A 19,375-nucleotide genomic window follows, 5' to 3' on the forward strand; every position below is an offset into this window, starting at 1 on the left:
ACGCTTTACGATCAAAGTAACAATTCCGTTAAACGTCCTTCCGTCCTGCAGAGACAATGTATACATTGTACGGATTACGATCAACACCAACAATTGTACACATATTCAAGTTTATGCATTGTTAGACTCGTGATCTTCAAAAAACTTTGTGTGAAACACTTTTATGTGCTGATGCTTCCTTTAATAGTTAAATCAATCAGAATCGAATATTTATATACATTTTAATGTTCGTCTCTTACAACCCTTAAAGTATTATACATCCAATTGTTTAAATGCATTGAAAATATTTAAGTTACTGTTAAATTACATTAAAAAATATAAAGAAAAAACAATGAGATGTTTATAGCAGCCAAGTTAAATACAGTTCTTATACTAAGTCATAATTTACCAAAATCTAAACAACTATAAACAGATCTAAACACCTTTTGTAAATGTTTTAACTAAAGAAGGAATATTTAAGATAAGTATTTAACAACGCAAATTTTGAAGAGTATTTAATTCAATTTCGAAACAATATGCTTAGTCTTGTAAAATTGTGGGCTTTCACGTAAACGGCTTACGTTTTATGCAACGATACCGATGCGTTTTATGTTAAACATATGTCTGCAATTTGCGGTTTACAAGATATATTAAATTTCAACGAATTGCTACGTTAACCATGGTATGACTTACGTTCTACGCTATACGTTTTTGCGTTACGTTTGACGTCATACGTATCTTTGCTAATGCGTTATACGGTCCACGTTATACGATTGACGGACTACGTTATGCGTTATACGGATTACATTTTACGATCAAAGTAGCAATTTAACTCGCAAAATTTTAGAACCAAAGAATGAACATTCATGCTAATTGCGTTATACGTTTTACGTTACGTCTTACAGGGACTACGTATACATTGTACGGATTACGTGTTACGATCAACGCCAACAATTTTACACATATTAAAAGTTTACACATTGATAGACTCGCGATCTTCAAATAACTTTTAGTGAAACACTTTTATGTGTGTTTATTAACTGATGCTTCCTTTAATAGTTAAAACAATAAGAATTGAATATTTATATACATTTTAATGTTCGTCTCTTACAACCCTCAAAGTATTATACATCCAATTGTTTAAATGCATTGAAAATATTTAAGTTACTATTAAATTACATTAAAAAATATAAAGGAAAAACAATAAGATGTTTATAGCAGCCAAGTTAAATACAGTTCTTATACTAAGTTATAATTTACCAAAATCTAAACAACTATAAACAGATCTAAACACCTTTTGTAAATGTTTTAACTAAAGAAGGAATATTTAAGATAAGTATTTAACAACGCAAATTTTGAAGAGAATTTAATTCAATTTCCAAACAATTTACTATAGTCTTGTAAAATTGTGGGCTTTCACGTAAACGGCTTACGTTTTATGCAACGATACCGATGCGTTTTATGTTAAACGTATGTCTGCAATTTGCGGTTTACAAGATATATTAAGTTTTATCGGATTGCTACGTTAACCATGGTATGACTTACGTTCTACGCTATACGTTTTTGCGTTACGTTTGACGTCATACGTATCTTTGCTAATGCGTTATACGGTCCACGTTATACGATTGACGGACTACGTTATGCGTTATACGGATTACATTTTACGATCAAAGTAGCAATTTAACTCGCAAAATTTTAGAACCAAAGAATGAACATTCATGCTAATTGCGTTATACGTTCTACGTTACGTCTTACAGGGACTACGTATACATTGTACGGATTACGTCTTACGATCAATGCCAACAATTTTACCCATATTAAAAGTTTACACATTGATAGACCCGCGATCTTCAAAAATCTTTTGTGAAACACTTTTATATATATTTATTAAATGATGCTTCCTTTAATAGTTAAAACAATAAGAATCAAATATATATATACATCTCAATTTTCGTCTTTTACAACCCTTACTACTTATCCAAGTAGAGATGATTTATTCTGAAATATTGTCATTTAAAGCATGCATTTATTTTATAAACTATTCATGCAAAGATTTATCCATGCATTTGTTTCCAATCGATTGATCCTCCACTTAATCCAAGTAGAGTTGATTTATCTTGAAATATTGTCATTTAAAGCATGCATTGATACTCCACTTAATCCAAGTAGAGTTGATTTATTCTGAAATATTGTCATTTAAAGCATGCATTTATTCTTATAAACTATTCATGCAAAGTTTTATCCACGCATTTATTCTTAATTGATAGAAACTCCACTTAATCCAAGTAGAGTTGATTTATCTTGAAATATTGTCATTTAAAGCATGCATTGATACTCCACTTAATCCAAGTAGAGTTGATTTATTCTGAAATATTGTCAATTAAAGCATGCATTTGTTCTTATAAACTATTCATGCAAAGTTTTATCCACGCATTTATTCTTAATTGATAGAAACTCCACTTAATCCAAGTAGAGTTGATTTATCTTGAAATATTGTCATTTAAAGCATGCATTGATACTCCACTTAATCCAAGTAGAGTTGATTTATTCTGAAATATTGTCAATTAAAGCATGCATTTGTTCTTATAAACTATTCATGCAAAGTTTTATCCACGCATTTATTCTTAATTGATAGAAACTCCACTTAATCCAAGTAGAGTTGATTTATCTTGAAATATTGTCATTTAAAGCATGCATTGATACTCCACTTAATCCAAGTAGAGTTGATTTATTCTGAAATATTGTCAATTAAAGCATGCATTTGTTCTTATAAACTATTCATGCAAAGTTTTATCCACGCATTTATTCTTAATTGATAGAAACTCCACTTAATCCAAGTAGAGTTGATTTATCTTGAAATATTGTCATTTAAAGCATGCATTGATACTCCACTTAATCCAAGTAGAGTTGATTTATTCTGAAATATTGTCATTTAAAGCATGCATTTATTCTTATAAACTATTCATGCAAAGTTTTATCCACGCATTTATTCTTAATTGATAGAAACTCCACTTAATCCAAGTAGAGCTGATTTATCTTGAAATATTGTCATTTAAAGCATGCATTGATACTCCACTTAATCCAAGTAGAGTTGATTTATTCTGAAATATTGTCAATTAAAGCATGCATTTGTTCTTATAAACTATTCATGCAAAGTTTTATCCACGCATTTATTCTTAATTGATAGAAACTCCACTTAATCCAAGTAGAGTTGATTTATCTTGAAATATTGTCATTTAAAGCATGCATTGATACTCCACTTAATCCAAGTAGAGTTGATTTATTCTGAAATATTGTCAATTAAAGCATGCATTTGTTCTTATAAACTATTCATGCAAAGTTTTATCCACGCATTTATTCTTAATTGATAGAAACTCCACTTAATCCAAGTAGAGTTGATTTATCTTGAAATATTGTCATTTAAAGCATGCATTGATACTCCACTTAATCCAAGTAGAGTTGATTTATTCTGAAATATTGTCAATTAAAGCATGCATTTGTTCTTATAAACTATTCATGCAAAGTTTTATCCACGCATTTATTCTTAATTGATAGAAACTCCACTTAATCCAAGTAGAATTGATTTATCTTGAAATATTGTCATTTAAAGCATGCATTGATACTCCACTTAATCCAAGTAGAGTTGATTTATTCTGAAATATTGTCATTTAAAGCATGCATTTATTCTTATAAACTATTCATGCAAAGTTTTATCCACGCATTTATTCTTAATTGATAGAAACTCCACTTAATCCAAGTAGAGCTGATTTATCTTGAAATATTGTCATTTAAAGCATGCATTGATACTCCACTTAATCCAAGTAGAGTTGATTTATTCTGAAATATTGTCAATTAAAGCATGCATTTGTTCTTATAAACTATTCATGCAAAGTTTTATCCACGCATTTATTCTTAATTGATAGAAACTCCACTTAATCCAAGTAGAGTTGATTTATCTTGAAATATTGTCATTTAAAGCATGCATTGATACTCCACTTAATCCAAGTAGAGTTGATTTATTCTGAAATATTGTCAATTAAAGCATGCATTTGTTCTTATAAACTATTCATGCAAAGTTTTATCCACGCATTTATTCTTAATTGATAGAAACTCCACTTAATCCAAGTAGAATTGATTTATCTTGAAATATTGTCATTTAAAGCATGCATTGATACTCCACTTAATCCAAGTAGAGTTGATTTATTCTGAAATATTGTCAATTAAAGCATGCATTTGTTCTTATAAACTATTCATGCAAAGTTTTATCCACGCATTTATTCTTAATTGATAGAAACTCCACTTAATCCAAGTAGAGTTGATTTATCTTGAAATATTGTCATTTAAAGCATGCATTGATACTCCACTTAATCCAAGTAGAGTTGATTTATTCTGAAATATTGTCAATTAAAGCATGCATTTGTTCTTATAAACTATTCATGCAAAGTTTTATCCACGCATTTATTCTTAATTGATAGAAACTCCACTTAATCCAAGTAGAGTTGATTTATCTTGAAATATTGTCATTTAAAGCATGCATTGATACTCCACTTAATCCAAGTAGAGTTGATTTATTCTGAAATATTGTCAATTAAAGCATGCATTTGTTCTTATAAACTATTCATGCAAAGTTTTATCCACGCATTTATTCTTAATTGATAGAAACTCCACTTAATCCAAGTAGAATTGATTTATCTTGAAATATTGTCATTTAAAGCATGCATTGATACTCCACTTAATCCAAGTAGAGTTGATTTATTCTGAAATATTGTCATTTAAAGCATGCATTTATTCTTATAAACTATTCATGCAAAGTTTTATCCACGCATTTATTCTTAATTGATAGAAACTCCACTTAATCCAAGTAGAGCTGATTTATCTTGAAATATTGTCATTTAAAGCATGCATTGATACTCCACTTAATCCAAGTAGAGTTGATTTATTCTGAAATATTGTCAATTAAAGCATGCATTTGTTCTTATAAACTATTCATGCAAAGTTTTATCCACGCATTTATTCTTAATTGATAGAAACTCCACTTAATCCAAGTAGAGTTGATTTATCTTGAAATATTGTCATTTAAAGCATGCATTGATACTCCACTTAATCCAAGTAGAGTTGATTTATTCTGAAATATTGTCAATTAAAGCATGCATTTGTTCTTATAAACTATTCATGCAAAGTTTTATCCACGCATTTATTCTTAATTGATAGAAACTCCACTTAATCCAAGTAGAATTGATTTATCTTGAAATATTGTCATTTAAAGCATGCATTGATACTCCACTTAATCCAAGTAGAGTTGATTTATTCTGAAATATTGTCATTTAAAGCATGCATTTATTCTTATAAACTATTCATGCAAAGTTTTATCCACGCATTTATTCTTAATTGATAGAAACTCCACTTAATCCAAGTAGAGCTGATTTATCTTGAAATATTGTCATTTAAAGTATGCATTGATACTCCACTTAATCCAAGTAGAGTTGATTTATTCTGAAATATTGTCAATTAAAGCATGCATTTGTTCTTATAAACTATTCATGCAAAGTTTTATCCACGCATTTATTCTTAATTGATAGAAACTCCACTTAATCCAAGTAGAGTTGATTTATCTTGAAATATTGTCATTTAAAGCATGCATTGATACTCCACTTAATCCAAGTAGAGTTGATTTATTCTGAAATATTGTCAATTAAAGCATGCATTTGTTCTTATAAACTATTTATGCAAAGTTTTATCCACGCATTTATTCTTAATTGATAGAAACTCCACTTAATCCAAGTAGAGTTGATTTATCTTGAAATATTGTCATTTAAAGCATGCATTGATACTCCACTTAATCCAAGTAGAGTTGATTTATTCTGAAATATTGTCAATTAAAGCATGCATTTGTTCTTATAAACTATTCATGCAAAGTTTTATCCACGCATTTATTCTTAATTGATAGAAACTCCACTTAATCCAAGTAGAGTTGATTTATCTTGAAATATTGTCATTTAAAGCATGCATTGATACTCCACTTAATCCAAGTAGAGTTGATTTATTCTGAAATATTGTCATTTAAAGCATGCATTTATTCTTATAAACTATTCATGCAAAGTTTTATCCACGCATTTATTCTTAATTGATAGAAACTCCACTTAATCCAAGTAGAGTTGATTTATTCTGAAATATTGTCATTTAATGCATGCATTTATTCTTATAAACTATTCATGCAAAGTTTTATCCACGCATTTATTCTTAATTGATAGAAACTCCACTTAATCCAAGTAGAGTTGATTTATCTTGAAATATTGTCATTTAAAGCACGCATTGATACTCCACTTAATCCAAGTAGAGTTGACTTATTCTGAAATATTGTCATTTAAAGCAAGCATTGATTTTTATAAACTATTCATCCAAAGTTTTATTCGTGCATTTATTTTTAATTGGTTCATACCCCACTTAATCCAAGTAGAGTTGATTTACTCTGAAATAATGTCATTTAAAGCATGCATTTATTCTTATAAACTATTCATGGAAAATTTTATCCACGCATTTATTCTTAATTAATAGAAACTTCACTTAATGCAAGTAGAGTTGATTTATTCTGAAATATTGTCATTTAAAGCATGTATTTATTTTTATAAACTATTCATGTAAAGATTTATCCATGCATTTATTTCCAATCGATTGATCCTCCACTTAATCCAAGTAGAGTTGATTTATCTTGAAATATTGTCATTTAAAGCATGCATTGATACTCCACTTAATCCAAGTAGAGTTGATTTATTCTGAAATATTGTCATTTAAAGAATGCATTTATTCTTATAAACTATTCATGCAATGTTTTATCCATGCATTTATTTTTAAGTGATAGAAACTCCACTTAATCCAAGTAGAGTTGTCTTATTCTGAAATATTGTCATTTAAAGCATATAAACTTATAACTTATAAACTATTCAGGCAAAGTTTTATCCATACATTTATTTTTAATTGATAGAAACTCCACTTAATCCAAGTAGAGTTGATTTAATCTGAAATATTGTCATTTAAAGCATGCATTTATTCTTATAAACTATTCATGCAAGGTTTTATCCATACAAATTACATCGCACAATACGATGACTCCAAAGGAAACCCGAGACCGCTTGATCAGCAGAATAAAGTTTATATAATAACATTTTTTCCGTTGTAAATTCACTCTGTTTTGCCATTGTTAAATAAAGTCTTTTTAAAAAGTCAATCGTGTTTTTCGAAAATAAAAGTGGCGCAGTCGGTAGGATGTGTTAACGTTTTGGAAACCTCAAAATCGTGGACTTTCAATATTATTTTGAACCCGAAAATCTGGTTTCGCGAGTGAACCCACCGTGGACTTTCACGTAACAAAACGGTGCTTTTCAAAGCTTTGCAACACAAGAACTTACGAGGTCTTCGAGTAGTGAACATTCGGTTGGAATTGACTTTCACTCAGTGAAGCTCCTGAAAAACTACGACGACTCCACAGCAGCTGGGAAATTCAGACAGTCAAAGGAAAATCGGCAGAACCTCAGGCTTAATGTGGCGACTTTTGTACTGGTAAGTCATAGATGTCAGTTAGTGGTAGCGATTCGGAATCGGAAACTACATCCGACTATAATTTTAAAATTCGATTACCTAAAAACCACGAGGCACGAAAACTTGCTTTCAAAAACTTAGGCATCGATAAAATTGGCTCTACTAGGATTAATACAAAAAACGATTCGCTTTCTGAAGAAATTATTAAACAAATAAGCAAATTAACGCTTAATTCAAAATTAACCTGCTAACATAAAACAACAAAATTTCCCAAAACAAAATCCTTTGCCCATCGTATACAAAAATACTTAAAACCAATCTAATGTATTTAGACCTAATCCGAATTTCCAGCAAATGTACAAACCAACACCAATGAGTGTTGTACAGTCAACCAGATTCACAAAAAATAATAACCCTCATAACAACTTCCGACAAAAAAATCGAAATCCTCCTGAAGAGTTACACAATATAAATACTTCTGAAGATCAAAGTAATGAGGAGGAGACGGATACCGAAATCCTAGAAACTGACCTATCTGAAGAATTCCATAAATCGAACGAACAGTCTACCGATGAACAGAATTTTTTAGAGTTCGAAGCCTCGGAACCAGTCACTTATTATTACTAAACACGGAATTCTCAAAACCTTTATTACCCTACATATCTATACCAGTGGGAAATGTAAACTTAAAATGCTTAATCGATACTGGATCTTCTAAATCTTTCATCAACCCTGAGATTGCGAAACATTACTTTTCTGAACACATAAAGAACGACCCATACACAATCTCAACGGCTCATGGCACCAGTCATGAACACTTCAGCATGACTATGACCGTGCCAGAAATTTTTAAAACCAAAAATAAATCCTTTAAATTTCACCTTTTTAAATTTCATAAAATTTTTGATTGCCTACTAGGGTTAGATAATCTCATATTGCTAAACGCAAAGATCAACATACCTGCCAGGAAATTAGAACTACCTAATACAAAAATTAACATTAGATTGGAAGGTCTCGAACAATCTAAAACTCATACCATTCTCGATCCCAGATCAGTTAATGTGGTTAAAGTACGTGTAAAAAATGATAAAGACGGTATTGCAATTTTACCCCATCAAAAAATTCACAATGTCGAGATCCCTGAAAGTTTAATTAATATCAAAAATAGTGAAGCGTTTACAACAGCTTTAAACGCTTCGGAAGACACTATTTCCGTCAATCTATCTGATCCAATCGAAGTTATCCCAAATTCGGAATTTGATATTAACCCTCCCGATTTTGAACAAAATCTAAATAATTTCAACGTAAAGAAATTTGAGTTCGATTTAAATAAAGTCAGATTAAATCACATGAATAAAGAGGAAAAAAACAGAAATTATAAAACTCTTAAAATCATACTCAGACATATTCCACTTTGACTCTAACAAATTAACTTTTATCAATACAGTAAAACATAGAATAAAATTAAAAAATGAAACCCCTATCAATACAAAAACCTGTAGATATCCCCAGATTCATAGACAAGAGGTACAAAGCCAAGTTAGAAATATGCTAGAACAAGGGATTATCAAACCATCAGAATCTCCGTGGTCATCCCCTATTTGGGTTGTACCTAAAAAGAAAGATGCTCCAGGAAAAATAAAATGGCGTATGGTTGTAGACTACCGCAAACTTAACGAACAAACTATCGATAATAAATATCCTCTTCCCAATATTACCGATATTTTAGACAAACTAGGCAATATTTTACAACACTAGATCTTGCTTCTGGGTTCCACCAAATCGAAGTCGACCCCAGAGATACAAAATAAAACCGCTTTTACAGTGGAAAATGGCCATTATGAATTCGTAAGAATGCCATTCGGTCTTAAAAACGCACCTTTCAATCAGTCATGGACAACATTTTAAGAGGAATACAGAACGAAATATGTTTCGTATACTTAGATGATATCATAATATATTCTACTTCCCTTCAGGAACATTTAGACAAATTAAAATTAGTTTTTGATCGCCTCAGGAAGCATAATTTTAAAATTCAATTAGATAACAGTGAATTTTTATGTAAAGAAGTAAAATATTTAGGTCATGTAGTAACTACGAAAGGAATTAAACCAAACCCCAATAAAATCATTGCAATAACCGAATATTCAATTCCAAAAACTACCAAACAATTAAAAGGATTTTTAGGATTACTCGGATATTACCGAAAATTCATAAAAAAATTTGCCAAAATAACTAAACTCCTCACAAACTGTTCGAAACAAGGTAATGACATAAACGTTAAAGATCAAAATTATATTAATTGTATAAACTTTTGTAAGAAACTATTGACCAATGATCCAATACTTCAATATCCGAACTTTGAAGAACCATTCATTTTAACTACCGATGCTTCAAATTATGCAATAGGCGCGGTCCTAAGTCAAGAAAAAATCGGATCCTACTTACCTATCACATACGCATCCAGAACACTAAATGAACACGAAATAAATTACAGCACCATCGAAAAAGAGTTGTTATCAATGGTATGGGCTACAAAATATTTTCGGCCGTATTTATCTGGACGAAAGTTTACTATAGTAACAGACCATAAACCTTTACAATGGTTATTTTCATTGAAAGAACCAAATTCAAAATTAGTGCGATGGCATTTACGCCTAGAAGAATTCGATTATGTAATCGTTTATAAGAAGGGCAAATTAAATTCCAATGCAGACGCACTTTCTCGACCACCTAATTTAAACATTCTTGAGACAAATTCAGAATCGAACCCCATTTTTCAATACATGCAAGAGTTTAATGAAAATCTCACTGGAAGTACTACAGAACCCCAAACTGATAACAACGTTTCTTTAATCGTTCAAGGAGCTCCTGATAACGAACAGCAAATGGAGGAAGACAATGACACAATCCACACAAACATCGAAAATCCTATTTGCGAAGTGCCAATTTCCGAAGAACCCCTTAAGGTGGTATCAAATCAAATCTATTTTATGTCCGTCAAAACAAGACCAAAATTAGCTACTATTATGCGACTATTCGATAACACAAAACAAAGAATTACAGTTCAAATTTCAAAAACTAATTATCTAAGCGATTTTAATAAATTCATTAAAGAATATGTTGCTCCAAAAATTAATTATTATTGCTACTTTGACAACGATACTTTGTATGAACAATTCTGTTCAATCCTAGCACAAAACTTTAACAAAAATCTCAAATTCAGAAAATGTAACAAAATCCTAACTAACTAAACAATCGATGACCAACAAAATTTGTTGAAAAATTATCACGAAGGAAAATGCAACCATCGCGGTATCACTGAAACTATTCTAAAACTCTCATCACGTTATTATTGGCCCAATTTGCAAAAGTCTGTCAAAAATTACATAAATAATTGTGAAACTTGCAAGCTTGTTAAACACGATAGAAAACCATTGAAATTAAAATTTAATATTACCCCCACACCTACGAAACCATTTGAAATTGTGCACATAGATGTTCTCAAATACGAACACTATAAATTTCTTACAATAATTGATGCATTTAGTAAATACGCACAAGTATATTACTTGGGAACATCTCAAGCAATAGAGATAATGGAAAAACTATTAAGTTTCTTTTCACATCATTCAACACTCACCATGATAGTATCAGATAACGGCCCTGAATTCGACAACGGACTTATCTCTGAATTCCTTGTTTTACATAAGATAAAAATACATTTTTGCAGTCCACATCATCCCGCAAGTATGGCTTAATAGAGAGATTCCATTCCACCTTTCTGGATCATCTGAACATATTAAACAATAGACCAGAATTTTCAGATGATTCTCTAAAGGTTAAACCTCTTCTAGGAACCATAGCATACAATAGTTCAGTTCATAGTACAACCAAGTTAACACCATTCGAAATCCTAAATTACGATATGCAAAAACCTTTAGATATTAATTTAGAAACCACTATTCTCAACAATTTTGTTCAAAACCATAAAGAAAAATTGGTCGCTCTATACGAAATCGTAAACGAACGACTTTTAATGAATAAAACTAAAATTATTAATAAATTAAACGAGACTCGCGAAGATCCACCCGAAATCCCCGAAACGGTCTTTGTAAAAAGCAATTTTAGATCTAAACAAAGAAATAAATATAAAAAGGAAAAGGTCTTAGAAATCGATGAAAAAAGGAAAACATTTAAACCAGAAATTCCTAAAAACAAAACGGGAAGGAAATTTAACAAACTACATTTAGAAAATGTAAACTAAAGATGAAACATTTCCGATTGCAGGTCCGTCATCGTCCAATGGACAACCATAATGGCAGAAACAGATATAAGTGATAACCCCGGTATACTCTCAATAAATTTAGGAACAGCCAAGTTGCAAAACTTTTCTCACACTTTTCTACATTATTATGATACTTCTATAATCATAGCAAATTACAAAAAATTAGTGAATTATTATGAAGAAACAGAAATGTTAATCAATAATAGTACTAGATACAAAAATACACTCGAAAATTACACTAAAGTTTCTCCTATTTAAAAACTCAGATAGAACTAAAAGAGGCCTAGTAAACGGACTAGGAACTATAATAAAACAAATTACTGGAAATATGGATGCAGAAGATAACCGAAGAATAACAAATATTGTCGATCGCATAAAACAAAACCAAGAAAATATAGTACGCCAAATTAATAACCAATTTTCAGTCAACATTGAAATCATTCGTAAGTTCAACCGGACTGTTGAAGACATTCAACATAATGAAAAGTCTATTGTAAAAAATATATCTTTGATACAAAAATTATTAAATGGTTCCCAGGAACATATAGATGTTTTATGGGCAGGAAATACACTAAATTAGCTTATTCAGTTATTTAACATTGTTTTGAATATATTTCAGGATATCGAGAATTCTTTATCTTTTTGTAATCTCAATTCTATTCACCCAAGCATAATTTCGAAAGTTGAACTTATTAAAGAACTCAACGGAATCGCATCGTATTACCCTAATAAACTACCCTTTTTATCGTTGAGCCAAAATATTCATAACTATCAATTAATTATTAAACCAAAATGTTTGATTCATAAAACAGAAATATTATATTTTCTTACGTTACCTCTTTTTAGTACTACCCCATATCAGCTTTATTACTTTGTGCCTATTCCAAATTGAAAATTTCAAACAATCATCCCTCCTTCAAAATATATCTTAAAATCAGATTCTGATTTAACACCCCTCTCTAGTATCTGTGATCACATTGATAACCAGTATTTGTGCCGTAAGCATTTTACAAGTAATATAAATACCACCTGTCAATCCGAAATTTTGAAAAGTAATAATTTTGATAATTGCCCATATACCCAGTTAAAGAAGCAAGAAACTCTGGAGTTTATTCCTGAAATAAACCAGTACCTGGGAGTTTTTCCTAACACCGTACTGTTTAAACTACATTGCTTAGAAAAGTTGTCGCGAAGAAAAATACAAGGAACATTCCTTTTTAAAAATCAGAACAGTTGCGACCTATTTATTAATGAACAACCATTAATATTCAACGACACCTATCTGGGAAAACCTTTGTTATTGGAACCCACTAACCTACAACCACTCATCACAGAGAAGGACAAACTTCCCCAAATTAACTTAAAACAACTAGAATTCACAAAATTGTCAAACAACATACAACAAATAGAACCAGAAAGTATTCAAACGCTCGACATTTACCAACTATCCGGAACCACCTTTTTATACGTTTTGCTTCTAGGTGTATGAGTTTTCATAATAATAAAATATTTCAAAAGAAGATCAACCGATCCAGAGGAGACCAGCAACAACGTCCATTCACCCCAATTCAACGTCGGCGACGCCAAAATTTAACCTTCACCGGAGTTGAAGGACTACGATGGGAGGTATTACATCGCACAATACGATGACTCCAAAGGAAACCCGAGACCGCTTGATCAGCAGAATAAAGTTTATATATTAACATTTTTTCCATTGTAAATTCACTCTATGTCTTTTTAAAAAATCAATCGTGTTTTTCGAAAATAAAAGTTACATAAATTTTTAATTGATAGAAACTCCAGTAGATCCAAGTATATTTGATTTATTCTGAAATATTGTCATTTAAAGCATGGATTTATCCTTATAAACTATTCATGCAAAGATTTATCCATGCATTTATTTTCAATCGATTGATCCTCCACTTAATCCAAGTAGAGTTGATTTATTCTGAAATATTGTCATTTAAAGCATGCATTTATTTTTATAAACTATTCATGCAAAGTTTTATCCACGCATTTATTCTTAATTGATAGAAACTCCACTTAATCCAAGTAGAGTTGATTTATTCTGAAATATTGTCATTTAAAGCATGCATTTATTTTTATAAACTATTCATGCAAAGATTTATCCATGCATTTATTTCCAATCGATTGATCCTCCACTTAATCCAAGTAGAGCTGATTTATCTTGAAATATTGTCATTTAAAGCATGCATTGATACTCCACTTAATCCAAGTAGAGTTGATTTATCTTGAAATATTGTCATTTAAAGCATGCATTGATACTCCACTTAATCCAAGTAGAGTTGATTTATTCTGAAATATTGTCATTTAAAGCATGCATTGATTCTTATAAACTATTCATGCAAAGTTTTATCCATGCACTTACTTCTAATTGATAGTAACTCCACTTAATCCAAGTAGAGTTGATTTATTCTGAAATATTGTCATTTAAATCATGCATTGATTCTTATAAACTATTCATGCAAAGTTTTATCCATGCACTTACTTCTAATTGATAGAAACTCCACTTAATCTAAGTAGAGTTGATTTATTCTGAAATATTGTCATTTAAATCATGCATTGATTCTTATAAACTATTCATGCAAAGTTTTATCCATGCACTTATTTCTAATTGATAGAAGAAACTCCACTTAATCCAAGTAGAGTTGATTTATTCTGAAATATTGTCATTTAAATCATGCATTGATTCTTATAAACTATTCATGCAAAGTTTTATCCATGCACTTACTTCTAATTGATAGTAACTCCACTTAATCCAAGTAGAGTTGATTTATTCTGAAATATTGTCATTTAAATAATGCATTGATTCTTATAAACTATTCATGCAAAGTTTTATCCATGCACTTACTTCTAATTGATAGAAACTCCACTTAATCTAAGTAGAGTTGATTTATTCTGAAATATTGTCATTTAAATCATGCATTGATTCTTATAAACTATTCATGCAAAGTTTTATCCATGCACTTATTTCTAATTGATAGAAGAAACTCCACTTAATCCAAGTAGAGTTGATTTATTCTGAAATATTGTCATTTAAATCATGCATTGATTCTTATATACTATTCATGCAAAGTTTTATCCATGCACTTATTTCTAATTGATAGAAGAAACTCCACTTAATCCAAGTAGAGTTGATTTATTCTGAAATATTGTCATTTAAATCATGCATTGATTCTTATAAACTATTCATGCATGTATGGTAGCGCTAACCACCACCCCAGCTCCCCCGACCTGTCTATACAGAGGTCGATAACAGACTGACTGGTGTGACTCACGAGGGCGTCTTATATAGCGGGTAATGTCGGCTAATGTCGGCTAATATCGGCGACATATCCCTTGCGTCTGATTGGTCGACCCCGAGTGTTTGTTAAGTCATGCGTATCGAGAACGTTTCCAACCGAATTGAAAATTTTCCTGTACAATATTTGAATTTTAAACAAATATCACCTATTGTTTTATAATAAATAATTGTTTATATGGTATTATAATCATTATAATTAATATAAAATATTGTTAAAGTTAATTTAATTTTATAATTGATCATTTATAAACAACAAATGCATATCAATTGAAAGTAAATAATAATAAACAAAGAAAATACAACAATCCGCAAATTTAAGGAACATTTTCTAGCGCATGCGTTGTTAAAAACATGATCTTAATTTATTTTTCTATATAGACAATCGTATTGTATTTATTTAATAATGTACTTTTATTCTTTTTTAACTTATTTCCAATTTATTGATAAATATCATTTATTTATTTATTTATTTATTTATTTATTTATTTATATGGAGAAATAAATATAAAAATCACAATGTGTTTTATAAGCATTTTAAATTGTATAAGTGAGCAACATCCACTGGAATAGATTTTTTCTTTTAACTGTGTTGTTTTTTATTATAAAATATATTTTTTTGTTAATGTTATATTAATGTATTATTTTTATATATTTATTTTTTATAAAAATTATTCCCCTTTATAAATTTACCAAATTAATTAATATTTTCTAAATTTATTTAACAATGAAATTTTAATTAGATATTAAAGATATCAAAGAAATATTCAAATATTATATAGGAAAATTTTCAATTCGGTTGAGAAAGTTCTCGATACGCATGATTTAACATAACCTCTACGTCGACCAATCAGAAGCAAGAGATGAGTCGCCGCCATTAGCCGCCATTACACGCCGCGTGAGTCACACCAGTCAGTCTGTTATCGATCTACGTATTGATCGGTTGGGTGGGCTGGGGTGTTGTTCCGTGCCACCATACCCTCCAAGTTAATTCAGTAGTGCAGTTCGGTTTAGTGTTGTGACTCGTGTGTTCAATTAGTGTTGTGATTAGTGCCCTATTGGATATACTGGATACGATCATAGATTGCAAGGTAGGTGCTTTTTTCTTACAAATCAATTGTTTACGGAGTTATTCAATTATTTTATTTGAACGGCACATTAATGTTATTCTCTTATTACAATTATATTTTGAAATTATTTTATACCAATTACTACAAGAAATATAAATTTCTTTATAATGTCGGTTATGTAAGGATTAAGTAGAGTATCAATCAATTAAAAATAAATGCATGAATAGTTTATAAGAATAAATGCATGCTTTAAATGTCAATATTTCAGAATAAATCAACACTACTTGGATTAAGTGGAGTTTCTATCAATTAAAAATAAATGCATGGATAAAACTTTGCATGAATAGTTTATAAGAATAAATGCATGCTTTAAATGACAATATTTCAGAATAAATCAACTCTACTTGGATTAAGTGGAGTTTCTATCACTTAAAAATAAATGCATGGATAAAACATTGCATGAATAGTTTATAAGAATAAATGCATGCTTTAAATGACAATATTTCAGAATAAATCAACTCTACTTGGATTAAGTGGAGTTTCTATCAATTAAGAATAAATGCGTGGATAAAACTTTGCATGAATAGTTTATAAGAATAAATGCATGCTTTAAATGACATTATTTAAGAATAAATCAACTCTACTTGGATTAAGTGGAGTTTCTATCACTTAAAAATAAATGCCTGGATAAAACATTGCATGAATAGTTTATAAGAATAAGTGCATGCTTTAAATGACAATATTTCAGAATAAATCAACTCTACTTGGATTAAGTGGAGTTTCTATCAATTAAGAATAAATGCGTGGATAAAACTTTGCATGGATAGTTTGTAAGAATAAATGCATGCATTAAATGACAATATTTCAGGATAAATCAACTCTACTTGGATTAAGTGGAGTTTCTATCACTTAAAAATAAATGCCTGGATAAAACATTGCGTGAATAGTTTATAAGAATAAGTGCATGCTTTAAATGACAATATTTCAGAATAAATCAACTCTACTTGGATTAAGTGGAGTTTCTATCAATTAAGAATAAATGCCTGGATAAAACATTGCATGAATAGTTTATAAGAATAAGTGCATGCTTTAAATGACAATATTTCAGAATAAATCAACTCTACTTGGATTAAGTGGAGTATCAATCAATTAAGAATAAATGTATGGATAAAACTTTGCATGGATAGTTTCTAAGAATGAATGCATGCTGGAAATGATAAAATCATGGCAATAAATCAACATTACTTGGATTAAGTAGAGTGAGTATACCTCATTTAAGTATAAATGTATGCATAAAACTTAGCATGGATAAGTATAGTATAGATTAGTAGATTAGAATAAATGCATGGTATCATCAATATTAGAGTTTTTAAATAGTTCTTTTTCTGGTTAAAACAAAAAAGATTTTTTGTTAATTTCTTCGTTGATCGTCGAGACATGCTCACATTTAAACTTTGATGATCCAACCAACCATTGGAAAAACGATAAGGCAACGGGGAAAGGGCATTAGAGGTAATAAATCATAATTTTAATTATCAATGAAACAATTATATTCATTGAAAGTTTTTTTATTAATTTCAGGTAGGTCCTGAACTAGACTAGTTAACCTAACAATTGACAACGCAAAATAAGTTTTTGAACATATTGATTTTAATTCAAAATTTTCTTGCATCATCATCTTTTGATTTATATATTTAAATATATTTTTGAAAGATGTAAGAAAGATATCTTTTATGATTTTCACCAATGGTTTATTTTTATTTTGATTGTCCAATCTAATCAGACATTCTTTTCAGCTCAAATAAATTAATGATACAGTTGTGTCAAATGTTTATTGGGTATGATTTTCAGGAATATTGTATTCATTTATATGTCTTTTAAATAAAACTAATAAGGCCCAAATTTAGTTTGTTTTATTTTCATCACATTGAACAAAATTCCCTTTTTGTTCGTCAATTATTGACCAACAAATTCCCTTCTGTTCGTCATATTATTGACCAACAAATTCCATTTTGTTCATATTTGAATTATTTTTTTATTTGCAGGAATTAATAATAATTAATAGTTTTAATTTATTTACAAATAACTAACAAATTTAGAATTTAGTAAATTGTAATTTAATGTAGGGCTGCATTTACTCAGCTAGGATTAGTGTGTTTGAATTGAATAGTTTTCGCCGTAAAAGCAGCGACAATCTCGCCTACAAATCACTAACCCAAAATTGTATTTTTAAAATGTAAGGCTTGATTTTCAAAATTTTACTTCTACAGCAAAGACACAATTTTGAATTATATCCTATCTGATGACGCACGAAATGCAGAAACAAGCGGGAGTAGAACATATTTATTTTCTATTTCTCTTGATTTAACATAAAGACGAATATAATGTTGGGTATTTTACAATATTATAATCGTCTTTACAATATTAACCTTTCAATTTCAATTTGTTAATAATGTTCAAATTTATAAATTCATTTAGATTATGATCAAAATTGTTAAAAATAAGCAAACGTTCAATTTAATATTATAATAATGTAGTTGCTTATGTTGCTTTTTTGTTAATTATAATTAAATAGGTATATAAATTTGTAAATTCTCTTAGTTTACATTAAAATTGCTGTATTTTGATGGTTTATAATGTTCTGAATTAGGATAAAAATGATTATTTATTTAAAATTTGTCGATTAGTACTTTAGATATTTTGGTTATTATCATTAAACAGGTAAAATAGGCTAATAATATTAAAGCAATTAATATAAAATAACAATTTCATTAACTTTTTGACTTTTATTGGACGAAATTGATTTGTCATATATTTTATAATTAGAATAAATGTTTTCAAATATCAAATTATATTTCAACAACAAAGTGGGATTCCCGTCCACGGCAGTTGCGTTCCGATTCAAAAACCCAGTGAAAACCGAAAAGTTTATGCGATGTTAGACTCGCGATTTTCAAAAAACTTTTAGTGAAACACTTTTATGTGTGTTTATTAAATGATGCTTCCTTTGATTGTTAAAACAATAAGAATCTTATATATCTTAATGATTGTCTCTTACAACACCCAAAGTATTATACATTTAATTGGATATTGTTTAAATTTATTGAAAATATTTAACATACTATTAAATTACATTATAAACATATAGATAAAACAATATTATATTTATAGCAAGGTAAA

General features: G+C 29.4%; 1 long non-coding RNA gene across 1 annotated transcript; it reads left to right on the forward strand.

Moving 5' to 3' along the window:
• The first annotated feature begins 16,022 nt into the window (after window positions 1–16,022).
• LOC126265616 (uncharacterized) lies at window positions 16,023–18,043 on the forward strand. The gene is made up of 3 exons (XR_007548119.1): window positions 16,023–16,216; window positions 17,304–17,707; window positions 17,777–18,043. It is a non-coding gene; the product is annotated as an uncharacterized LOC126265616 (long non-coding RNA).
• Window positions 18,044–19,375: the final 1,332 nt, after the last annotated feature.

Source organism: Aethina tumida, chromosome 5 (genome assembly GCF_024364675.1).
Source record: "Aethina tumida isolate Nest 87 chromosome 5, icAetTumi1.1, whole genome shotgun sequence".
NCBI classification, from domain to species: Eukaryota; Metazoa; Arthropoda; class Insecta; order Coleoptera; family Nitidulidae; genus Aethina; species Aethina tumida.